The sequence below is a fragment of the Brienomyrus brachyistius genome, chromosome 23 (assembly GCF_023856365.1).
Source record: "Brienomyrus brachyistius isolate T26 chromosome 23, BBRACH_0.4, whole genome shotgun sequence".
NCBI lineage: Eukaryota > Metazoa > Chordata > Actinopteri > Osteoglossiformes > Mormyridae > Brienomyrus > Brienomyrus brachyistius.
In genome coordinates, this window is record NC_064555.1 from 12,241,418 (window position 1) to 12,265,438 (window position 24,021).

At 38.5% G+C, this 24,021-nt stretch overlaps 19 non-coding genes across 19 annotated transcripts; all 19 read left to right on the forward strand.

Moving 5' to 3' along the window:
- The first annotated feature begins 576 nt into the window (after positions 1-576).
- On the forward strand, positions 577-793 carry LOC125719657 (small nucleolar RNA U3). The gene has a single exon (XR_007385153.1). It is a non-coding gene; the product is annotated as a small nucleolar RNA U3 (small nucleolar RNA).
- A 1,029-nt stretch (positions 794-1,822) lies between these two features.
- Positions 1,823-2,039, forward strand: LOC125719664 (small nucleolar RNA U3). The gene has a single exon (XR_007385160.1). It is a non-coding gene; the product is annotated as a small nucleolar RNA U3 (small nucleolar RNA).
- Positions 2,040-3,072: 1,033 nt separating this feature from the next.
- LOC125719659 (small nucleolar RNA U3) lies at positions 3,073-3,289 on the forward strand. The gene has a single exon (XR_007385155.1). It is a non-coding gene; the product is annotated as a small nucleolar RNA U3 (small nucleolar RNA).
- A 1,033-nt stretch (positions 3,290-4,322) lies between these two features.
- LOC125719670 (small nucleolar RNA U3) lies at positions 4,323-4,529 on the forward strand. The gene has a single exon (XR_007385166.1). It is a non-coding gene; the product is annotated as a small nucleolar RNA U3 (small nucleolar RNA).
- Positions 4,530-5,562: 1,033 nt separating this feature from the next.
- On the forward strand, positions 5,563-5,779 carry LOC125719634 (small nucleolar RNA U3). The gene has a single exon (XR_007385132.1). It is a non-coding gene; the product is annotated as a small nucleolar RNA U3 (small nucleolar RNA).
- Positions 5,780-6,811: 1,032 nt separating this feature from the next.
- Positions 6,812-7,028, forward strand: LOC125719660 (small nucleolar RNA U3). The gene has a single exon (XR_007385156.1). It is a non-coding gene; the product is annotated as a small nucleolar RNA U3 (small nucleolar RNA).
- Positions 7,029-8,061: 1,033 nt separating this feature from the next.
- On the forward strand, positions 8,062-8,268 carry LOC125719672 (small nucleolar RNA U3). The gene has a single exon (XR_007385167.1). It is a non-coding gene; the product is annotated as a small nucleolar RNA U3 (small nucleolar RNA).
- A 1,033-nt stretch (positions 8,269-9,301) lies between these two features.
- Positions 9,302-9,518, forward strand: LOC125719635 (small nucleolar RNA U3). The gene has a single exon (XR_007385133.1). It is a non-coding gene; the product is annotated as a small nucleolar RNA U3 (small nucleolar RNA).
- A 1,032-nt stretch (positions 9,519-10,550) lies between these two features.
- LOC125719673 (small nucleolar RNA U3) lies at positions 10,551-10,757 on the forward strand. Its single transcript, XR_007385168.1, has one exon. It is a non-coding gene; the product is annotated as a small nucleolar RNA U3 (small nucleolar RNA).
- A 1,033-nt stretch (positions 10,758-11,790) lies between these two features.
- Positions 11,791-12,007, forward strand: LOC125719636 (small nucleolar RNA U3). The gene has a single exon (XR_007385134.1). It is a non-coding gene; the product is annotated as a small nucleolar RNA U3 (small nucleolar RNA).
- A 1,032-nt stretch (positions 12,008-13,039) lies between these two features.
- On the forward strand, positions 13,040-13,256 carry LOC125719637 (small nucleolar RNA U3). The gene has a single exon (XR_007385135.1). It is a non-coding gene; the product is annotated as a small nucleolar RNA U3 (small nucleolar RNA).
- A 1,032-nt stretch (positions 13,257-14,288) lies between these two features.
- LOC125719663 (small nucleolar RNA U3) lies at positions 14,289-14,505 on the forward strand. The gene has a single exon (XR_007385159.1). It is a non-coding gene; the product is annotated as a small nucleolar RNA U3 (small nucleolar RNA).
- A 1,032-nt stretch (positions 14,506-15,537) lies between these two features.
- Positions 15,538-15,754, forward strand: LOC125719627 (small nucleolar RNA U3). The gene has a single exon (XR_007385125.1). It is a non-coding gene; the product is annotated as a small nucleolar RNA U3 (small nucleolar RNA).
- Positions 15,755-16,787: 1,033 nt separating this feature from the next.
- On the forward strand, positions 16,788-17,004 carry LOC125719638 (small nucleolar RNA U3). Its single transcript, XR_007385136.1, has one exon. It is a non-coding gene; the product is annotated as a small nucleolar RNA U3 (small nucleolar RNA).
- Positions 17,005-18,036: 1,032 nt separating this feature from the next.
- On the forward strand, positions 18,037-18,253 carry LOC125719648 (small nucleolar RNA U3). The gene has a single exon (XR_007385145.1). It is a non-coding gene; the product is annotated as a small nucleolar RNA U3 (small nucleolar RNA).
- A 1,029-nt stretch (positions 18,254-19,282) lies between these two features.
- LOC125719629 (small nucleolar RNA U3) lies at positions 19,283-19,499 on the forward strand. Its single transcript, XR_007385127.1, has one exon. It is a non-coding gene; the product is annotated as a small nucleolar RNA U3 (small nucleolar RNA).
- Positions 19,500-20,528: 1,029 nt separating this feature from the next.
- On the forward strand, positions 20,529-20,745 carry LOC125719680 (small nucleolar RNA U3). The gene has a single exon (XR_007385175.1). It is a non-coding gene; the product is annotated as a small nucleolar RNA U3 (small nucleolar RNA).
- Positions 20,746-21,777: 1,032 nt separating this feature from the next.
- Positions 21,778-21,994, forward strand: LOC125719665 (small nucleolar RNA U3). The gene has a single exon (XR_007385161.1). It is a non-coding gene; the product is annotated as a small nucleolar RNA U3 (small nucleolar RNA).
- A 1,030-nt stretch (positions 21,995-23,024) lies between these two features.
- Positions 23,025-23,241, forward strand: LOC125719641 (small nucleolar RNA U3). Its single transcript, XR_007385138.1, has one exon. It is a non-coding gene; the product is annotated as a small nucleolar RNA U3 (small nucleolar RNA).
- The last annotated feature ends 780 nt before the right edge of the window (positions 23,242-24,021 follow it).

Below are 24,021 nucleotides of genomic sequence, written 5' to 3' on the forward strand. Positions count from 1 at the left end.
TTTGTCGTGTCTCATCTAGTTACGCAGCATCACTGCATGAGCGCGTGTGTGGTTCTACAAATGGACAATTCTACAGAGTGAGCAGGTCAGATTATATAGTTTTTCCCCACTTTTTCTACCTGCCTTTGTGTGCTCTGACATCTGTAGCCATTATTTTTTTCAACAATAAAATAGCACTTTAACCAAGCTTTCAGAAACTTGCTGTGAACAAGTGTGTTACCTGATAAGAAATTGTGTTATTCTTTTGAAGGTTAGCTCTGGATCACAATTGATTTTATTTCATACTTTTTTCATGGAATATTTTCATTTAAATGATAATCTTGTCGTAGAAAGTCTTATTGAATGTGGCATTTGATATGTGTTTGTGAAGTAAATAAACATGTAAGCCACTTTACATAAAATCGGTTTAACAGTTTTTTTTAAGTATATCTCAACTTTCAAGAGTGGCTCAGAGGGGCCATCCTGCAGTACATACAAAGGAACGTGACGCCAGCTCATGTTCTTGAAGACCAGAGACACCGTGGATGAAACTCCTTCAATCTTCACAGGAGTCTGCGAGATTTACGTGGCTATTTTAAGACTATACTTTCAGGGATCATTTCTGTAGTTTCTGACTGGAGAAACGTGTTATGAAAGTGTTTGGTCATGCTGGCCACGATGAAGAGGTATGGTATTCTCTGCTGAACATGAAACAGTTGAAGAACATGGAGACTTCTCCATAGTTCTGCATCTCTGATGATTGTTTCAGAATCTCTATGGAGAAGCTGGTGGAAGAGAATGCGGTCTGACTGGTGAATATTTTCCCCCAAAGATATTGTGTGATTCCGATATGGTTTTTTTGGACAATCTGAATAAACAGCTTCAGAGCTTGGATTTCGTTGATTGTTATGAAGCAGCTCTTGACTCTTCTCTACACTAAAGTGTCTTTAGGTGTTTGGTAGGTGTGGATGTTATTTTTAGAGAGCATAGTGTTTGTTCAATCTTGTTTTTTTCTCTCTGTTTTATTGCTGATGAAGGCTGCTAGATAATCAGCAATTCCGACACCTGCGGCTGGGAATCTCCATTAATACATTAGCGATACTTGCTGCAACTCAGACTGGTAACTGCTTCTTTTAGCGGTGGCAGTCAATGAGATTAAAAAGACTGAACCATTTCTAATGATTAGACATGTCCTGATTTATCCGTACTTGTGTCATTTTCATTGCTATTACATATGTCCACGTGTCTGCATCACTCATTTTCCACTTTTGTCGTGTCTCATCTAGTTACGCAGCATCAGTGAATGAGCGCGTGTGTGGTTCTACAAATGGACAATTCTACAGAGTGAGCAGGTCAGATTATATAGTTTTTCCCCACTTTTTCTACCTGCCTTTGTGTGCTCTGACATCTGTAGCCATTATTTTTTTCAACAATAAAATAGCACTTTAACCAAGCTTTCAGAAACTTGCTGTGAACAAGTGTGTTACCTGATAAGAAATTGTGTTATTCTTTTGAAGGTTAGCTCTGGATCACAATTGATTTTATTTCATACTTTTTTCATGGAATATTTTCATTTAAATGATAATCTTGTCGTAGAAAGTCTTATTGAATGTGGCATTTGATATGTGTTTGTGAAGTAAATAAACATGTAAGCCACTTTACATAAAATCGGTTTAACAGTTTTTTTTAAGTATATCTCAACTTTCAAGAGTGGCTCAGAGGGGCCATCCTGCAGTACATACAAAGGAACGTGAAGCCAGCTCATGTTCTTGAAGACCAGAGACACCGTGGATGAAACTCCTTCAATCTTCACAGGAGTTTGCGAGATTTACATGGCTATTTTAAGACTATATTTTCAGGGATCATTTCTGTAGTTTCTGACTGGAGAAACGTGTTATGAAAGTGTTTGGTCATGCTGGCCACGATGAAGAGGTATGGTATTCTCTGCTGAACATGAAACAGTTGAAGAACATGGAGACTTCTCCATAGTTCTGCATCTTTGATGATTGTTCCAGAATCTCTATGGAGAAGCTGGTGGAAGAGAATGCGGTCTGACTGGTGAATATTTTCCCCCAAAGATATTGTGTGATTCCGATATGGTTTTTTTGGACAATCTGAATAAACAGCTTCAGAGCTTGGATTTCGTTGATTGTTATGAAGCAGCTCTTGACTCTTCTCTACACTAAAGTGTCTTTAGGTGTTTGGTAGGTGTGGATGTTATTTTTAGAGAGCATAGTGTTTGTTCAATCTTGTTTTGTTTCTCTCATCTGTTTCATTGCTGATGAAGGCTGCTAGATAATCAGCAATTCCGACACCTGCGGCTGGGAATCTCCATTAATACATTAGCGATACTTGCTGCAACTCAGACTGGTAACTGCTTCTTTTAGCGGTGGCAGTCAATGAGATTAAAAAGCCTGAACCATTTCTAATGATTTGACATGTCCTGATTTATCCGTACTTGTGTCATTTTCATTGCTATTACATATGTCCACGTGTCTGCATCACTCATTTTCCACTTTTGTCGTGTCTCATCTAGTTACGCAGCATCACTGCATGAGCGCGTGTGTGGTTCTACAAATGGACAATTCTACAGAGTGAGCAGGTCAGATTATATAGTTTTTCCCCACTTTTTCTACCTGCCTTTGTGTGCTCTGACATCTGTAGCCATTATTTTTTTCAACAATAAAATAGCACTTTAACCAAGCTTTCAGAAACTTGCTGTGAACAAGTGTGTTACCTGATAAGAAATTGTGTTATTCTTTTGAAGGTTAGCTCTGGATCACAATTGATTTTATTTCATACTTTTTTCATGGAATATTTTCATTTAAATGATAATCTTGTCGTAGAAAGTCTTATTGAATGTGGCATTTGATATGCGTTTGTGAAGTAACTAAACATGTAAGCCACTTTACATAAAATCGGTTTAACAGTTTTTTTTAAGTATATCTCAACTTTCAAGAGTGGCTCAGAGGGGCCATCCTGCAGTACATACAAAGGAACGTGAAGCCAGTTCATGTTCTTGAAGACCAGAGACACCGTGGATGAAACTCCTTCAATCTTCACAGGAGTCTGCGAGATTTACGTGGCTATTTTAAGACTATACTTTCAGGGATCATTTCTGTAGTTTCTGACTGGAGAAACGTGTTATGAAAGTGTTTGGTCATGCTGGCCACGATGAAGAGGTATGGTATTCTCTGCTGAACATGAAACAGTTGAAGAACATGGAGACTTCTCCATAGTTCTGCATCTTTGATGATTGTTCCAGAATCTCTATGGAGAAGCTGGTGGAAGAGAATGCGGTTTGACTGGTGAATATTTTCCCCCAAAGATATTGTGTGATTCTGATATGGTTTTTTTGGACAATCTGAATAAACAGCTTCAGAGCTTGGATTTCGTTGATTGTTATGAAGCAGCTCTTGACTCTTCTCTACACTAAAGTGTCTTTAGGTGTTTGGTAGGTGTGGATGTTATTTTTAGAGAGCATAGTGTTTGTTCAATCTTGTTTTGTTTCTCTCATCTGTTTCATTGCTGATGAAGGCTGCTAGATAATCAGCAATTCCGACACCTGCGGCTGGGAATCTCCATTAATACATTAGCGATACTTGCTGCAACTCAGACTGGTAACTGCTTCTTTTAGCGGTGGCAGTCAATGAGATTAAAAAGCCTGAACCATTTCTAATGATTTGACATGTCCTGATTTATCCGTACTTGTGTCATTTTCATTGCTATTACATATGTCCACGTGTCTGCATCACTCATTTTCCACTTTTGTCGTGTCTCATCTAGTTACGCAGCATCACTGCATGAGCGCGTGTGTGGTTCTACAAATGGACAATTCTACAGAGTGAGCAGGTCAGATTATATAGTTTTTCCCCACTTTTTCTACCTGCCTTTGTGTGCTCTGACATCTGTAGCCATTATTTTTTTCAACAATAAAATAGCACTTTAACCAAGCTTTCAGAAATTTGCTGTGAACAAGTGTGTTACCTGATAAGAAATTGTGTTATTCTTTTGAAGGTTAGCTCTGGATCACAATTGATTTTATTTCATACTTTTTTCATGGAATATTTTCATTTAAATGATAATCTTGTCGTAGAAAGTCTTATTGAATGTGGCATTTGATATGCGTTTGTGAAGTAACTAAACATGTAAGCCACTTTACATAAAATCGGTTTAACAGTTTTTTTTAAGTATATCTCAACTTTCAAGAGTGGCTCAGAGGGGCCATCCTGCAGTACATACAAAGGAACGTGAAGCCAGCTCATGTTCTTGAAGACCAGAGACACCGTGGATGAAACTCCTTCAATCTTCACAGGAGTCTGCGAGATTTACGTGGCTATTTTAAGACTATACTTTCAGGGATCATTTCTGTAGTTTCTGACTGGAGAAACGTGTTATGAAAGTGTTTGGTCATGCTGGCCACGATGAAGAGGTATGGTATTCTCTGCTGAACATGAAACAGTTGAAGAACATGGAGACTTCTCCATAGTTCTGCATCTTTGATGATTCTCTATGGAGAAGCTGGTGGAAGAGAATGTGGTTTGACTGGTGAATATTTTCCCCCAAAGATATTGTGTGATTCCGATATGGTTTTTTTGGACAATCTGAATAAACAGCTTCAGAGCTTGGATTTCGTTGATTGTTATGAAGCAGCTCTTGACTCTTCTCTACACTAAAGTGTCTTTAGGTGTTTGGTAGGTGTGGATGTTATTTTTAGAGAGCATAGTGTTTGTTCAATCTTGTTTTGTTTCTCTCATCTGTTTCATTGCTGATGAAGGCTGCTAGATAATCAGCAATTCCGACACCTGCGGCTGGGAATCTCCATTAATACATTAGCGATACTTGCTGCAACTCAGACTGGTAACTGCTTCTTTTAGCGGTGGCAGTCAATGAGATTAAAAAGACTGAACCATTTCTAATGATTAGACATGTCCTGATTTATCCGTACTTGTGTCATTTTCATTGCTATTACATATGTCCACGTGTCTGCATCACTCATTTTCCACTTTTGTCGTGTCTCCTCTAGTTACGCAGCATCAGTGAATGAGCGCGTGTGTGGTTCTACAAATGGACAATTCTACAGAGTGAGCAGGTCAGATTATATAGTTTTTCCCCACTTTTTCTACCTGCCTTTGTGTGCTCTGACATCTGTAGCCATTATTTTTTTCAACAATAAAATAGCACTTTAACCAAGCTTTCAGAAACTTGCTGTGAACAAGTGTGTTACCTGATAAGAAATTGTGTTATTCTTTTGAAGGTTAGCTCTGGATCACAATTGATTTTATTTCATACTTTTTTCATGGAATATTTTCATTTAAATGATAATCTTGTCGTAGAAAGTCTTATTGAATGTGGCATTTGATATGTGTTTGTGAAGTAAATAAACATGTAAGCCACTTTACATAAAATCGGTTTAACAGTTTTTTTTAAGTATATCTCAACTTTCAAGAGTGGCTCAGAGGGGCCATCCTGCAGTACATACAAAGGAACGTGACGCCAGCTCATGTTCTTGAAGACCAGAGACACCGTGGATGAAACTCCTTCAATCTTCACAGGAGTCTGCGAGATTTACGTGGCTATTTTAAGACTATACTTTCAGGGATCATTTCTGTAGTTTCTGACTGGAGAAACGTGTTATGAAAGTGTTTGGTCATGCTGGCCACGATGAAGAGGTATGGTATTCTCTGCTGAACATGAAACAGTTGAAGAACATGGAGACTTCTCCATAGTTCTGCATCTCTGATGATTGTTCCAGAATCTCTATGGAGAAGCTGGTGGAAGAGAATGCGGTCTGAGTGGTGAATACTTTCCCCCAAAGATATTGTGTGATTCTGATGTGGTTTTTTTGGACAATCTGAATAAACAGCTTCAGAGCTTGGATTTCGTTGATTGTTATGAAGCAGCTCTTGACTCTTCTCTACACTAAAGTGTCTTTAGGTGTTTGGTAGGGGTGGATGTTATTTTTGGAGAGCATAGTGTTTGTTCAATCTTGTTTTTTTCTCTCATCTGTTTTATTGCTGATGAAGGCTGCTAGATAATCAGCAATTCCGACACCTGCGGCTGGGAATCTCCATTAATACATTAGCGATACTTGCTGCAACTCAGACTGGTTACTGCTTCTTTTAGCGGTGGCAGTCAATGAGATTAAAAAGACTGAACCATTTCTAATGATTTGACATGTCTTGATTTATCCGTACTTGTGTCATTTTCATTGCTATTACATATGTCCACGTGTCTGCATCACTCATTTTCCACTTTTGTCGTGTCTCATCTAGTTACGCAGCATCAGTGCATGAGCGCGTGTGTGGTTCTACAAATGGACAATTCTACAGAGTGAGCAGGTCAGATTATATAGTTTTTCCCCACTTTTTCTACCTGCCTTTGTGTGCTCTGACATCTGTAGCCATTATTTTTTTCAACAATAAAATAGCACTTTAACCAAGCTTTCAGAAACTTGCTGGGAACAAGTGTGTTACCTGATAAGAAATTGTGTTATTCTTTTGAAGGTTAGCTCTGGATCACAATTGATTTTATTTCATACTTTTTTCATGGAATATTTTCATTTAAATGATAATCTTGTCGTAGAAAGTCTTATTGAATGTGGCATTTGATATGCGTTTGTGAAGTAACTAAACATGTAAGCCACTTTACATAAAATCGGTTTAACAGTTTTTTTTAAGTATATCTCAACTTTCAAGAGTGGCTCAGAGGGGCCATCCTGCAGTACATACAAAGGAACGTGACGCCAGCTCATGTTCTTGAAGACCAGAGACACCGTGGATGAAACTCCTTCAATCTTCACAGGAGTCTGCGAGATTTACGTGGCTATTTTAAGACTATACTTTCAGGGATCATTTCTGTAGTTTCTGACTGGAGAAACGTGTTATGAAAGTGTTTGGTCATGCTGGCCACGATGAAGAGGTATGGTATTCTCTGCTGAACATGAAACAGTTGAAGAACATGGAGACTTCTCCATAGTTCTGCATCTTTGATGATTGTTCCAGAATCTCTATGGAGAAGCTGGTGGAAGAGAATGCGGTTTGACTGGTGAATATTTTCCCCCAAAGATATTGTGTGATTCTGATATGGTTTTTTTGGACAATCTGAATAAACAGCTTCAGAGCTTGGATTTCGTTGATTGTTATGAAGCAGCTCTTGACTCTTCTCTACACTAAAGTGTCTTTAGGTGTTTGGTAGGTGTGGATGTTATTTTTAGAGAGCATAGTGTTTGTTCAATCTTGTTTTGTTTCTCTCATCTGTTTCATTGCTGATGAAGGCTGCTAGATAATCAGCAATTCCGACACCTGCGGCTGGGAATCTCCATTAATACATTAGCGATACTTGCTGCAACTCAGACTGGTAACTGCTTCTTTTAGCGGTGGCAGTCAATGAGATTAAAAAGCCTGAACCATTTCTAATGATTTGACATGTCCTGATTTATCCGTACTTGTGTCATTTTCATTGCTATTACATATGTCCACGTGTCTGCATCACTCATTTTCCACTTTTGTCGTGTCTCATCTAGTTACGCAGCATCACTGCATGAGCGCGTGTGTGGTTCTACAAATGGACAATTCTACAGAGTGAGCAGGTCAGATTATATAGTTTTTCCCCACTTTTTCTACCTGCCTTTGTGTGCTCTGACATCTGTAGCCATTATTTTTTTCAACAATAAAATAGCACTTTAACCAAGCTTTCAGAAATTTGCTGTGAACAAGTGTGTTACCTGATAAGAAATTGTGTTATTCTTTTGAAGGTTAGCTCTGGATCACAATTGATTTTATTTCATACTTTTTTCATGGAATATTTTCATTTAAATGATAATCTTGTCGTAGAAAGTCTTATTGAATGTGGCATTTGATATGCGTTTGTGAAGTAACTAAACATGTAAGCCACTTTACATAAAATCGGTTTAACAGTTTTTTTTAAGTATATCTCAACTTTCAAGAGTGGCTCAGAGGGGCCATCCTGCAGTACATACAAAGGAACGTGAAGCCAGCTCATGTTCTTGAAGACCAGAGACACCGTGGATGAAACTCCTTCAATCTTCACAGGAGTCTGCGAGATTTACGTGGCTATTTTAAGACTATACTTTCAGGGATCATTTCTGTAGTTTCTGACTGGAGAAACGTGTTATGAAAGTGTTTGGTCATGCTGGCCACGATGAAGAGGTATGGTATTCTCTGCTGAACATGAAACAGTTGAAGAACATGGAGACTTCTCCATAGTTCTGCATCTTTGATGATTCTCTATGGAGAAGCTGGTGGAAGAGAATGTGGTTTGACTGGTGAATATTTTCCCCCAAAGATATTGTGTGATTCCGATATGGTTTTTTTGGACAATCTGAATAAACAGCTTCAGAGCTTGGATTTCGTTGATTGTTATGAAGCAGCTCTTGACTCTTCTCTACACTAAAGTGTCTTTAGGTGTTTGGTAGGTGTGGATGTTATTTTTAGAGAGCATAGTGTTTGTTCAATCTTGTTTTGTTTCTCTCATCTGTTTCATTGCTGATGAAGGCTGCTAGATAATCAGCAATTCCGACACCTGCGGCTGGGAATCTCCATTAATACATTAGCGATACTTGCTGCAACTCAGACTGGTAACTGCTTCTTTTAGCGGTGGCAGTCAATGAGATTAAAAAGACTGAACCATTTCTAATGATTAGACATGTCCTGATTTATCCGTACTTGTGTCATTTTCATTGCTATTACATATGTCCACGTGTCTGCATCACTCATTTTCCACTTTTGTCGTGTCTCCTCTAGTTACGCAGCATCAGTGAATGAGCGCGTGTGTGGTTCTACAAATGGACAATTCTACAGAGTGAGCAGGTCAGATTATATAGTTTTTCCCCACTTTTTCTACCTGCCTTTGTGTGCTCTGACATCTGTAGCCATTATTTTTTTCAACAATAAAATAGCACTTTAACCAAGCTTTCAGAAACTTGCTGTGAACAAGTGTGTTACCTGATAAGAAATTGTGTTATTCTTTTGAAGGTTAGCTCTGGATCACAATTGATTTTATTTCATACTTTTTTCATGGAATATTTTCATTTAAATGATAATCTTGTCGTAGAAAGTCTTATTGAATGTGGCATTTGATATGTGTTTGTGAAGTAAATAAACATGTAAGCCACTTTACATAAAATCGGTTTAACAGTTTTTTTTAAGTATATCTCAACTTTCAAGAGTGGCTCAGAGGGGCCATCCTGCAGTACATACAAAGGAACGTGACGCCAGCTCATGTTCTTGAAGACCAGAGACACCGTGGATGAAACTCCTTCAATCTTCACAGGAGTCTGCGAGATTTACGTGGCTATTTTAAGACTATACTTTCAGGGATCATTTCTGTAGTTTCTGACTGGAGAAACGTGTTATGAAAGTGTTTGGTCATGCTGGCCACGATGAAGAGGTATGGTATTCTCTGCTGAACATGAAACAGTTGAAGAACATGGAGACTTCTCCATAGTTCTGCATCTCTGATGATTGTTCCAGAATCTCTATGGAGAAGCTGGTGGAAGAGAATGCGGTCTGAGTGGTGAATACTTTCCCCCAAAGATATTGTGTGATTCTGATGTGTTTTTTTTGGACAATCTGAATAAACAGCTTCAGAGCTTGGATTTCGTTGATTGTTATGAAGCAGCTCTTGACTCTTCTCTACACTAAAGTGTCTTTAGGTGTTTGGTAGGGGTGGATGTTATTTTTGGAGAGCATAGTGTTTGTTCAATCTTGTTTTTTTCTCTCATCTGTTTTATTGCTGATGAAGGCTGCTAGATAATCAGCAATTCCGACACCTGCGGCTGGGAATCTCCATTAATACATTAGCGATACTTGCTGCAACTCAGACTGGTTACTGCTTCTTTTAGCGGTGGCAGTCAATGAGATTAAAAAGACTGAACCATTTCTAATGATTTGACATGTCTTGATTTATCCGTACTTGTGTCATTTTCATTGCTATTACATATGTCCACGTGTCTGCATCACTCATTTTCCACTTTTGTCGTGTCTCATCTAGTTACGCAGCATCAGTGCATGAGCGCGTGTGTGGTTCTACAAATGGACAATTCTACAGAGTGAGCAGGTCAGATTATATAGTTTTTCCCCACTTTTTCTACCTGCCTTTGTGTGCTCTGACATCTGTAGCCATTATTTTTTTCAACAATAAAATAGCACTTTAACCAAGCTTTCAGAAACTTGCTGGGAACAAGTGTGTTACCTGATAAGAAATTGTGTTATTCTTTTGAAGGTTAGCTCTGGATCACAATTGATTTTATTTCATACTTTTTTCATGGAATATTTTCATTTAAATGATAATCTTGTCGTAGAAAGTCTTATTGAATGTGGCATTTGATATGCGTTTGTGAAGTAACTAAACATGTAAGCCACTTTACATAAAATCGGTTTAACAGTTTTTTTTAAGTATATCTCAACTTTCAAGAGTGGCTCAGAGGGGCCATCCTGCAGTACATACAAAGGAACGTGACGCCAGCTCATGTTCTTGAAGACCAGAGACACCGTGGATGAAACTCCTTCAATCTTCACAGGAGTCTGCGAGATTTACGTGGCTATTTTAAGACTATACTTTCAGGGATCATTTCTGTAGTTTCTGACTGGAGAAACGTGTTATGAAAGTGTTTGGTCATGCTGGCCACGATGAAGAGGTATGGTATTCTCTGCTGAACATGAAACAGTTGAAGAACATGGAGACTTCTCCATAGTTCTGCATCTTTGATGATTCTCTATGGAGAAGCTGGTGGAAGAGAATGTGGTTTGACTGGTGAATATTTTCCCCCAAAGATATTGTGTGATTCCGATATGGTTTTTTTGGACAATCTGAATAAACAGCTTCAGAGCTTGGATTTCGTTGATTGTTATGAAGCAGCTCTTGACTCTTCTCTACACTAAAGTGTCTTTAGGTGTTTGGTAGGTGTGGATGTTATTTTTAGAGAGCATAGTGTTTGTTCAATCTTGTTTTGTTTCTCTCATCTGTTTCATTGCTGATGAAGGCTGCTAGATAATCAGCAATTCCGACACCTGCGGCTGGGAATCTCCATTAATACATTAGCGATACTTGCTGCAACTCAGACTGGTAACTGCTTCTTTTAGCGGTGGCAGTCAATGAGATTAAAAAGACTGAACCATTTCTAATGATTAGACATGTCCTGATTTATCCGTACTTGTGTCATTTTCATTGCTATTACATATGTCCACGTGTCTGCATCACTCATTTTCCACTTTTGTCGTGTCTCCTCTAGTTACGCAGCATCAGTGAATGAGCGCGTGTGTGGTTCTACAAATGGACAATTCTACAGAGTGAGCAGGTCAGATTATATAGTTTTTCCCCACTTTTTCTACCTGCCTTTGTGTGCTCTGACATCTGTAGCCATTATTTTTTTCAACAATAAAATAGCACTTTAACCAAGCTTTCAGAAACTTGCTGTGAACAAGTGTGTTACCTGATAAGAAATTGTGTTATTCTTTTGAAGGTTAGCTCTGGATCACAATTGATTTTATTTCATACTTTTTTCATGGAATATTTTCATTTAAATGATAATCTTGTCGTAGAAAGTCTTATTGAATGTGGCATTTGATATGTGTTTGTGAAGTAAATAAACATGTAAGCCACTTTACATAAAATCGGTTTAACAGTTTTTTTTAAGTATATCTCAACTTTCAAGAGTGGCTCAGAGGGGCCATCCTGCAGTACATACAAAGGAACGTGACGCCAGCTCATGTTCTTGAAGACCAGAGACACCGTGGATGAAACTCCTTCAATCTTCACAGGAGTCTGCGAGATTTACGTGGCTATTTTAAGACTATACTTTCAGGGATCATTTCTGTAGTTTCTGACTGGAGAAACGTGTTATGAAAGTGTTTGGTCATGCTGGCCACGATGAAGAGGTATGGTATTCTCTGCTGAACATGAAACAGTTGAAGAACATGGAGACTTCTCCATAGTTCTGCATCTCTGATGATTGTTCCAGAATCTCTATGGAGAAGCTGGTGGAAGAGAATGCGGTCTGAGTGGTGAATACTTTCCCCCAAAGATATTGTGTGATTCTGATGTGGTTTTTTTGGACAATCTGAATAAACAGCTTCAGAGCTTGGATTTCGTTGATTGTTATGAAGCAGCTCTTGACTCTTCTCTACACTAAAGTGTCTTTAGGTGTTTGGTAGGGGTGGATGTTATTTTTGGAGAGCATAGTGTTTGTTCAATCTTGTTTTTTTCTCTCATCTGTTTTATTGCTGATGAAGGCTGCTAGATAATCAGCAATTCCGACACCTGCGGCTGGGAATCTCCATTAATACATTAGCGATACTTGCTGCAACTCAGACTGGTTACTGCTTCTTTTAGCGGTGGCAGTCAATGAGATTAAAAAGACTGAACCATTTCTAATGATTTGACATGTCTTGATTTATCCGTACTTGTGTCATTTTCATTGCTATTACATATGTCCACGTGTCTGCATCACTCATTTTCCACTTTTGTCGTGTCTCATCTAGTTACGCAGCATCAGTGCATGAGCGCGTGTGTGGTTCTACAAATGGACAATTCTACAGAGTGAGCAGGTCAGATTATATAGTTTTTCCCCACTTTTTCTACCTGCCTTTGTGTGCTCTGACATCTGTAGCCATTATTTTTTTCAACAATAAAATAGCACTTTAACCAAGCTTTCAGAAACTTGCTGGGAACAAGTGTGTTACCTGATAAGAAATTGTGTTATTCTTTTGAAGGTTAGCTCTGGATCACAATTGATTTTATTTCATACTTTTTTCATGGAATATTTTCATTTAAATGATAATCTTGTCGTAGAAAGTCTTATTGAATGTGGCATTTGATATGCGTTTGTGAAGTAACTAAACATGTAAGCCACTTTACATAAAATCGGTTTAACAGTTTTTTTTAAGTATATCTCAACTTTCAAGAGTGGCTCAGAGGGGCCATCCTGCAGTACATACAAAGGAACGTGACGCCAGCTCATGTTCTTGAAGACCAGAGACACCGTGGATGAAACTCCTTCAATCTTCACAGGAGTCTGCGAGATTTACGTGGCTATTTTAAGACTATACTTTCAGGGATCATTTCTGTAGTTTCTGACTGGAGAAACGTGTTATGAAAGTGTTTGGTCATGCTGGCCACGATGAAGAGGTATGGTATTCTCTGCTGAACATGAAACAGTTGAAGAACATGGAGACTTCTCCATAGTTCTGCATCTCTGATGATTGTTCCAGAATCTCTATGGAGAAGCTGGTGGAAGAGAATGCGGTCTGAGTGGTGAATACTTTCCCCCAAAGATATTGTGTGATTCTGATGTGGTTTTTTTGGACAATCTGAATAAACAGCTTCAGAGCTTGGATTTCGTTGATTGTTATGAAGCAGCTCTTGACTCTTCTCTACACTAAAGTGTCTTTAGGTGTTTGGTAGGGGTGGATGTTATTTTTGGAGAGCATAGTGTTTGTTCAATCTTGTTTTTTTCTCTCATCTGTTTTATTGCTGATGAAGGCTGCTAGATAATCAGCAATTCCGACACCTGCGGCTGGGAATCTCCATTAATACATTAGCGATACTTGCTGCAACTCAGACTGGTAACTGCTTCTTTTAGCGGTGGCAGTCAATGAGATTAAAAAGACTGAACCATTTCTAATGATTTGACATGTCTTGATTTATCCGTACTTGTGTCATTTTCATTGCTATTACATATGTCCACGTGTCTGCATCACTCATTTTCCACTTTTGTCGTGTCTCATCTAGTTACGCAGCATCAGTGCATGAGCGCGTGTGTGGTTCTACAAATGGACAATTCTACAGAGTGAGCAGGTCAGATTATATAGTTTTTCCCCACTTTTTCTACCTGCCTTTGTGTGCTCTGACATCTGTAGCCATTATTTTTTTCAACAATAAAATAGCACTTTAACCAAGCTTTCAGAAACTTGCTGGGAACAAGTGTGTTACCTGATAAGAAATTGTGTTATTCTTTTGAAGGTTAGCTCTGGATCACAATTGATTTTATTTCATACTTTTTTCATGGAATATTTTCATTTAAATGATAATCTTGTCGTAGAAAGTCTTATTGAATGTGGCATTTAATATGTGTTTGTGAAGTAAATAAACATGTAAGCCACTTTACATAAAATCGGTTTAACAGTTTTTTTTAAGTATATCTCAACTTTCAAGAGTGGCTCAGAGGGGCCATCCTGCAGTACATACAAAGTAACGTGAAGCCAGCTCATGTTCTTGAAGACCAGAGACACCGTGGATGAAACTCCTTCAATCTTCACAGGAGTCTGCGAGATTTAGGTGGCTATTTTAAGACTATACTTTCAGGGATCATTTCTGTAGTTTCTGACTGGAGAAATGTGTTATGAAAGTGTTTGGTCATGCTGGCCACGATGAAGAGGTATGGTATTCTCTTCTGAACATGAAACAGTTGAAGAACATGGAGACTTCTCCATAGTTCTGCATCTTTGATGATTGTTCCAGAATCTCTATGGAGAAGCTGGTGGAAGAGAATGCGGTCTGAGTGGTGAATACTTTCCCCCAAAGATATTGTGTGATTCCGACGTGGTTTTTTTGGACAATCTGAATAAACAGCTTCAGAGCTTGGATTTCGTTGATTGTTATGAAGCAGCTCTTGACTCTTCTCTACACTAAAGTGTCTTTAGGTGTTTGGTAGGGGTGGATGTTATTTTTGGAGAGCATAGTGTTTGTTCAATCTTGTTTTTTTCTCTCATCTGTTTTATTGCTGATGAAGGCTGCTAGATAATCAGCAATTCCGACACCTGCGGCTGGGAATCTCCATTAATACATTAGCGATACTTGCTGCAACTCAGACTGGTAACTGCTTCTTTTAGCGGTGGCAGTCAATGAGATTAAAAAGACTGAACCATTTCTAATGATTTGACATGTCCTGATTTATCCGTACTTGTGTCATTTTCATTGCTATTACATATGTCCACGTGTCTGCATCACTCATTTTCCACTTTTGTCTTGTCTCATCTAGTTACGCAGCATCAGTGCATGAGCGCGTGTGTGGTTCTACAAATGGACAATTCTACAGAGTGAGCAGGTCAGATTATATAGTTTTTCCCCACTTTTTCTACCTGCCTTTGTGTGCTCTGACATCTGTAGCCATTATTTTTTTCAACAATAAAATAGCACTTTAACCAAGCTTTCAGAAACTTGCTGTGAACAAGTGTGTTACCTGATAAGAAATTGTGTTATTCTTTTGAAGGTTAGCTCTGGATCACAATTGATTTTATTTCATACTTTTTTCATGGAATATTTTCATTTAAATGATAATCTTGTCATAGAAAGTCTTATTGAATGTGGCATTTGATATGCGTTTGTGAAGTAACTAAACATGTAAGCCACTTTACATAAAATCGGTTTAACAGTTTTTTTTAAGTATATCTCAACTTTCAAGAGTGGCTCAGAGGGGCCATCCTGCAGTACATACAAAGGAACGTGAAGCCAGCTCATGTTCTTGAAGACCAGAGACACCGTGGATGAAACTCCTTCAATCTTCACAGGAGTCTGCGAGATTTACGTGGCTATTTTAAGACTATACTTTCAGGGATCATTTCTGTAGTTTCTGACTGGAGAAACGTGTTATGAAAGTGTTTGGTCATGCTGGCCACGATGACGAGGTATGGTATTCTCTTCTGAACATGAAACAGTTGAAGAACATGGAGACTTCTCCATAGTTCTGCATCTTTGCTGATTGTTCCAGAATTTCTATGGAGAAGCTGGTGGAAGAGAATGCGGTCTGAGTGGTGAATATTTTCCCCCAAAGATATTGTGTGATTTCGATATGGTTTTTTTGGACAATCTGAATAAACAGCTTCAGAGCTTGGATTTCGTTGATTGTTATGAAGCAGCTCTTGACTCTTCTCTACACTAAAGTGTCTTTAGGTGTTTGGTAGGTGTGGATGTTATTTTTAGAGAGCATAGTGTTTGTTCAATCTTGTTTTGTTTCTCTCATCTGTTTCATTGCTGATGAAGGCTGCTAGATAATCAGCAATTCCGACACCTGCGGCTGGGAATCTCCATTAATACATTAGCGATACTTGCTGCAACTCAGACTGGTAACTGCTTCTTTTAGCGGTGGCAGTCAATGAGATTAAAAAGCCTGAACCATTTCTAATGATTTGACATGTCCTGATTTATCCGTACTTGTGTCATTTTCATTGCTATTACATATGTCCACGTGTCTGCATCACTCATTTTCCACTTTTGTCGTGTCTCATCTAGTTACGCAGCATCACTGCATGAGCGCGTGTGTGGTTCTACAAATGGACAATTCTACAGAGTCAGCAGGTCAGATTATATAGTTTTTCCCCACTTTTTCTACCTGCCTTTGTGTGCTCTGACATCTGTAGCCATTATTTTTTTCAACAATAAAATAGCACTTTAACCAAGCTTTCAGAAACTTGCTGTGAACAAGTGTGTTACCTGATAAGAAATTGTGTTATTCTTTTGAAGGTTAGCTCTGGATCACAATTGATTTTATTTCATACTTTTTTCATGGAATATTTTCATTTAAATGATAATCTTGTCGTAGAAAGTCTTATTGAATGTGGCATTTGATATGCGTTTGTGAAGTAACTAAACATGTAAGCCACTTTACATAAAATCGGTTTAACAGTTTTTTTTAAGTATATCTCAACTTTCAAGAGTGGCTCAGAGGGGCCATCCTGCAGTACATACAAAGGAACGTGAAGCCAGCTCATGTTCTTGAAGACCAGAGACACCGTGGATGAAACTCCTTCAATCTTCACAGGAGTCTGCGAGATTTACGTGGCTATTTTAAGACTATACTTTCAGGGATCATTTCTGTAGTTTCTGACTGGAGAAACGTGTTATGAAAGTGTTTGGTCATGCTGGCCACGATGAAGAGGTATGGTATTCTCTGCTGAACATGAAACAGTTGAAGAACATGGAGACTTCTCCATAGTTCTGCATCTCTGATGATTGTTCCAGAATCTCTATGGAGAAGCTGGTGGAAGAGAATGCGGTCTGAGTGGTGAATACTTTCCCCCAAAGATATTGTGTGATTCTGATGTGGTTTTTTTGGACAATCTGAATAAACAGCTTCAGAGCTTGGATTTCGTTGATTGTTATGAAGCAGCTCTTGACTCTTCTCTACACTAAAGTGTCTTTAGGTGTTTGGTAGGGGTGGATGTTATTTTTGGAGAGCATAGTGTTTGTTCAATCTTGTTTTTTTCTCTCATCTGTTTTATTGCTGATGAAGGCTGCTAGATAATCAGCAATTCCGACACCTGCGGCTGGGAATCTCCATTAATACATTAGCGATACTTGCTGCAACTCAGACTGGTTACTGCTTCTTTTAGCGGTGGCAGTCAATGAGATTAAAAAGACTGAACCATTTCTAATGATTTGACATGTCTTGATTTATCCGTACTTGTGTCATTTTCATTGCTATTACATATGTCCACGTGTCTGCATCACTCATTTTCCACTTTTGTCGTGTCTCATCTAGTTACGCAGCATCAGTGCATGAGCGCGTGTGTGGTTCTACAAATGGACAATTCTACAGAGTGAGCAGGTCAGATTATCTAGTTTTTCCCCACTTTTTCTACCTGCCTTTGTGTGCTCTGACATCTGTAGCCATTATTTTTTTCAACAATAAAATAGCACTTTAACCAAGCTTTCAGAAACTTGCTGGGAACAAGTGTGTTACCTGATAAGAAATTGTGTTATTCTTTTGAAGGTTAGCTCTGGATCACAATTGATTTTATTTCATACTTTTTTCATGGAATATTTTCATTTAAATGATAATCTTGTCGTAGAAAGTCTTATTGAATGTGGCATTTAATATGTGTTTGTGAAGTAAATAAACATGTAAGCCACTTTACATAAAATCGGTTTAACAGTTTTTTTTAAGTATATCTCAACTTTCAAGAGTGGCTCAGAGGGGCCATCCTGCAGTACATACAAAGTAACGTGAAGCCAGCTCATGTTCTTGAAGACCAGAGACACCGTGGATGAAACTCCTTCAATCTTCACAGGAGTCTGCGAGATTTACGTGGCTATTTTAAGACTATACTTTCAGGGATCATTTCTGTAGTTTCTGACTGGAGAAACGTGTTATGAAAGTGCTTGGTCATGCTGGCCACGATGACGAGGTATGGTATTCTCTTCTGAACATGAAACAGTTGAAGAACATGGAGACTTCTCCATAGTTCTGCATCTTTGATGATTGTTCCAGAATCTCTATGGAGAAGCTGGTGGAAGAAAATGCGGTCTGACTGGTGAATATTTTCCCCCAAAGATATTGTGTGATTCCGACGTGGTTTTTTTGGACAATCTGAATAAACAGCTTCAGAGCTTGGATTTCGTTGATTGTTATGAAGCAGCTCTTGACTCTTCTCTACACTAAAGTGTCTTTAGGTGTTTGGTAGGTGTGGATGTTATTTTTAGAGAGCATAGTGTTTGTTCAATCTTGTTTTTTTCTCTCATCTGTTTTATTGCTGATGAAGGCTGCTAGATAATCAGCAATTCCGACACCTGCGGCTGGGAATCTCCATTAATACATTAGCGATACTTGCTGCAACTCAGACTGGTAACTGCTTCTTTTAGCGGTGGCAGTCAATGAGATTAAAAAGCCTGAACCATTTCTGATTTGACATGTCCTGATTTATCCGTACTTGTGTCATTTTCATTGCTATTACATATGTCCATGTGTCTGCATCACTCATTTTCCACTTTTGTCGTGTCTCATCTAGTTACGCAGCATCAGTGCATGAGCGCGTGTGTGGTTCTACAAATGGACAATTCTACAGAGTGAGCACGTCAGATTATATAGTTTTTCCCCACTTTTTCTACCTGCCTTTGTGTGCTCTGACATCTGTAGCCATTATTTTTTTCAACAATAAAATAGCACTTTAACCAAGCTTTCAGAAACTTGCTGTGAACAAGTGTGTTACCTGATAAGAAATTGTGTTATTCTTTTGAAGGTTAGCTCTGGATCACAATTGATTTTATTTCATACTTTTTTCATGGAATATTTTCATTTAAATGATAATCTTGTCATAGAAAGTCTTATTGAATGTGGCATTTGATATGCGTTTGTGAAGTAACTAAACATGTAAGCCACTTTACATAAAATCGGTTTAACAGTTTTTTTTAAGTATATCTCAACTTTCAAGAGTGGCTCAGAGGGGCCATCCTGCAGTACATACAAAGGAACGTGAAGCCAGCTCATGTTCTTGAAGACCAGAGACACCGTGGATGAAACTCCTTCAATCTTCACAGGAGTCTGCGAGATTTACGTGGCTATTTTAAGACTATACTTTCAGGGATCATTTCTGTAGTTTCTGACTGGAGAAACGTGTTATGAAAGTGTTTGGTCATGCTGGCCACGATGACGAGGTATGGTATTCTCTTCTGAACATGAAACAGTTGAAGAACATGGAGACTTCTCCATAGTTCTGCATCTTTGCTGATTGTTCCAGAATTTCTATGGAGAAGCTGGTGGAAGAGAATGCGGTCTGAGTGGTGAATACTTTCCCCCAAAGATATTGTGTGATTCCGATGTGGTTTTTTTGGACAATCTGAATAAACAGCTTCAGAGCTTGGATTTCGTTGATTGTTATGAAGCAGCTCTTGACTCTTCTCTACACTAAAGTGTCTTTAGGTGTTTGGTAGGTGTGGATGTTATTTTTGGAGAGCATAGTGTTTGTTCAATCTTGTTTTGTTTCATCTGTTTTATTGCTGATGAAGGCTGCTAGATAATCAGCAATTCCGACACCTGCGGCTGGGAATCTCCATTAATACATTAGCGATACTTGCTGCAACTCAGACTGGTTACTGCTTCTTTTAGCGGTGGCAGTCAATGAGATTAAAAAGACTGAACCATTTCTAATGATTTGACTTGTCTTGATTTATCCGTACTTGTGTCATTTTCATTGCTATTACATATGTCCACGTGTCTGCATCACTCATTTTCCACTTTTGTCGTGTCTCATCTAGTTACGCGGCATCAGTGCATGAGCGCGTGTGTGGTTCTACAAATGGACAATTCTACAGAGTCAGCAGGTCAGATTATCTAGTTTTTCCCCCCTTTTTCTACCTGCCTTTGTGTGCTCTGACATCTGTAGCCATTATTTTTTTCAACAATAAAATAGCACTTTAACCAAGCTTTCAGAAACTTGCTGTGAACAAGTGTGTTACCTGATAAGAAATTGTGTTATTCTTTTGAAGGTTAGCTCTGGATCACAATTGATTTTATTTCATACTTTTTTCATGGAATATTTTCATTTAAATGATAATCTTGTCGTAGAAAGTCTTATTGAATGTGGCATTTGATATGCGTTTGTGAAGTAACTAAACATGTAAGCCACTTTACATAAAATCGGTTTAACAGTTTTTTTTAAGTATATCTCAACTTTCAAGAGTGGCTCAGAGGGGCCATCCTGCAGTACATACAAAGTAACGTGAAGCCAGCTCATTTTCTTGAAGACCAGAGACACCGTGGATGAAACTCCTTCAATCTTCACAGGAGTCTGCGAGATTTAGGTGGCTATTTTAAGACTATACTTTCAGGGATCATTTCTGTAGTTTCTGACTGGAGAAATGTGTTATGAAAGTGTTTGGTCATGCTGGCCACGATGAAGAGGTATGGTATTCTCTTCTGAACATGAAACAGTTGAAGGACATGGAGACTTATCCATAGTTCTGCATCTTTGATGATTGTTCCAGAATCTCTATGGAGAAGCTGGTGGAAGAGAATGCGGTCTGAGTGGTGAATACTTTCCCCCAAAGATATTGTGTGATTCCGACGTGGTTTTTTTGGACAATCTGAATAAACAGCTTCAGAGCTTGGATTTCGTTGATTGTTATGAAGCAGCTCTTGACTCTTCTCTACACTAAAGTGTCTTTAGGTGTTTGGTAGGGGTGGATGTTATTTTTGGAGAGCATAGTGTTTGTTCAATCTTGTTTTTTTCTCTCATCTGTTTTATTGCTGATGAAGGCTGCTAGATAATCAGCAATTCCGACACCTGCGGCTGGGAATCTCCATTAATACATTAGCGATACTTGCTGCAACTCAGACTGGTAACTGCTTCTTTTAGCGGTGGCAGTCAATGAGATTAAAAAGACTGAACCATTTCTAATGATTTGACATGTCCTGATTTATCCGTACTTGTGTCATTTTCATTGCTATTACATATGTCCACGTGTCTGCATCACTCATTTTCCACTTTTGTCGTGTCTCATCTAGTTACGCAGCATCAGTGCATGAGCGCGTGTGTGGTTCTACAAATGGACAATTCTACAGAGTGAGCAGGTCAGATTATATAGTTTTTCCCCACTTTTTCTACCTGCCTTTGTGTGCTCTGACATCTGTAGCCATTATTTTTTTCAACAATAAAATAGCACTTTAACCAAGCTTTCAGAAACTTGCTGTGAACAAGTGTGTTACCTGATAAGAAATTGTGTTATTCTTTTGAAGGTTAGCTCTGGATCACAATTGATTTTATTTCATACTTTTTTCATGGAATATTTTCATTTAAATGATAATCTTGTCATAGAAAGTCTTATTGAATGTGGCATTTGATATGCGTTTGTGAAGTAACTAAACATGTAAGCCACTTTACATAAAATCGGTTTAACAGTTTTTTTTAAGTATATCTCAACTTTCAAGAGTGGCTCAGAGGGGCCATCCTGCAGTACATACAAAGGAACGTGAAGCCAGCTCATGTTCTTGAAGACCAGAGACACCGTGGATGAAACTCCTTCAATCTTCACAGGAGTCTGCGAGATTTACGTGGCTATTTTAAGACTATACTTTCAGGGATCATTTCTGTAGTTTCTGACTGGAGAAACGTGTTATGAAAGTGTTTGGTCATGCTGGCCACGATGACGAGGTATGGTATTCTCTTCTGAACATGAAACAGTTGAAGAACATGGAGACTTCTCCATAGTTCTGCATCTTTGCTGATTGTTCCAGAATTTCTATGGAGAAGCTGGTGGAAAAGAATGCGGTCTGACTGGTGAATATTTTCCCCCAAAGATATTGTGTGATTCCGATGTGGTTTTTTTGGACAATCTGAATAAACAGCTTCAGAGCTTGGATTTCGTTGATTGTTATGAAGCAGCTCTTGACTCTTCTCTACACTAAAGTGTCTTTAGGTGTTTGGTAGGTGTGGATGTTATTTTTAGAGAGCATAGTGTTTGTTCAATCTTGTTTTGTTTCTCTCATCTGTTTCATTGCTGATGAAGGCTGCTAGATAATCAGCAATTCCGACACCTGCGGCTGGGAATCTCCATTAATACATTAGCGATACTTGCTGCAACTCAGACTGGTAACTGCTTCTTTTAGCGGTGGCAGTCAATGAGATTAAAAAGACTGAACCATTTCTGATTTGACATGTCCTGATTTATCCGTACTTGTGTCATTTTCATTGCTATTACATATGTCCATGTGTCTGCATCACTCATTTTCCACTTTTGTCGTGTCTCATCTAGTTACGCAGCATCAGTGCATGAGCGCGTGTGTGGTTCTACAAATGGACAATTCTACAGAGTGAGCAGGTCAGATTATATAGTTTTTCCCCACTTTTTCTACCTGCCTTTGTGTGCTCTGACATCTGTAGCCATTATTTTTTTCAACAATAAAATAGCACTTTAACCAAGCTTTCAGAAACTTGCTGTGAACAAGTGTGTTACCTGATAAGAAATTGTGTTATTCTTTTGAAGGTTAGCTCTGGATCACAATTGATTTTATTTCATACTTTTTTCATGGAATATTTTCATTTAAATGATAATCTTGTCATAGAAAGTCTTATTGAATGTGGCATTTGATATGCGTTTGTGAAGTAACTAAACATGTAAGCCACTTTACATAAAATCGGTTTAACAGTTTTTTTTAAGTATATCTCAACTTTCAAGAGTGGCTCAGAGGGGCCATCCTGCAGTACATACAAAGGAACGTGAAGCCAGCTCATGTTCTTGAAGACCAGAGACACCGTGGATGAAACTCCTTCAATCTTCACAGGAGTCTGCGAGATTTACGTGGCTATTTTAAGACTATACTTTCAGGGATCATTTCTGTAGTTTCTGACTGGAGAAACGTGTTATGAAAGTGTTTGGTCATGCTGGCCACGATGAAGAGGTATGGTATTCTCTGCTGAACATGAAACAGTTGAAGAACATGGAGACTTCTCCATAGTTCTGCATCTCTGATGATTGTTCCAGAATCTCTATGGAGAAGCTGGTGGAAGAGAATGCGGTCTGAGTGGTGAATACTTTCCCCCAAAGATATTGTGTGATTCTGATGTGGTTTTTTTGGACAATCTGAATAAACAGCTTCAGAGCTTGGATTTCGTTGATTGTTATGAAGCAGCTCTTGACTCTTCTCTACACTAAAGTGTCTTTAGGTGTTTGGTAGGGGTGGATGTTATTTTTGGAGAGCATAGTGTTTGTTCAATCTTGTTTTTTTCTCTCATCTGTTTTATTGCTGATGAAGGCTGCTAGATAATCAGCAATTCCGACACCTGCGGCTGGGAATCTCCATTAATACATTAGCGATACTTGCTGCAACTCAGACTGGTTACTGCTTCTTTTAGCGGTGGCAGTCAATGAGATTAAAAAGACTGAAGCATTTCTAATGATTTGACATGTCTTGATTTATCCGTACTTGTGTCATTTTCATTGCTATTACATATGTCCACGTGTCTGCATCACTCATTTTCCACTTTTGTCGTGTCTCATCTAGTTACGCAGCATCAGTGCATGAGCGCGTGTGTGGTTCTACAAATGGACAATTCTACAGAGTGAGCAGGTCAGATTATATAGTTTTTCCCCACTTTTTCTACCTGCCTTTGTGTGCTCTGACATCTGTAGCCATTATTTTTTTCAACAATAAAAGAGCACTTTAACCAAGCTTTCAGAAACTTGCTGGGAACAAGTGTGTTACCTGATAAGAAATTGTGTTATTCTTTTGAAGGTTAGCTCTGGATCACAATTGATTTTATTTCATACTTTTTTCATGGAATATTTTCATTTAAATGATAATCTTGT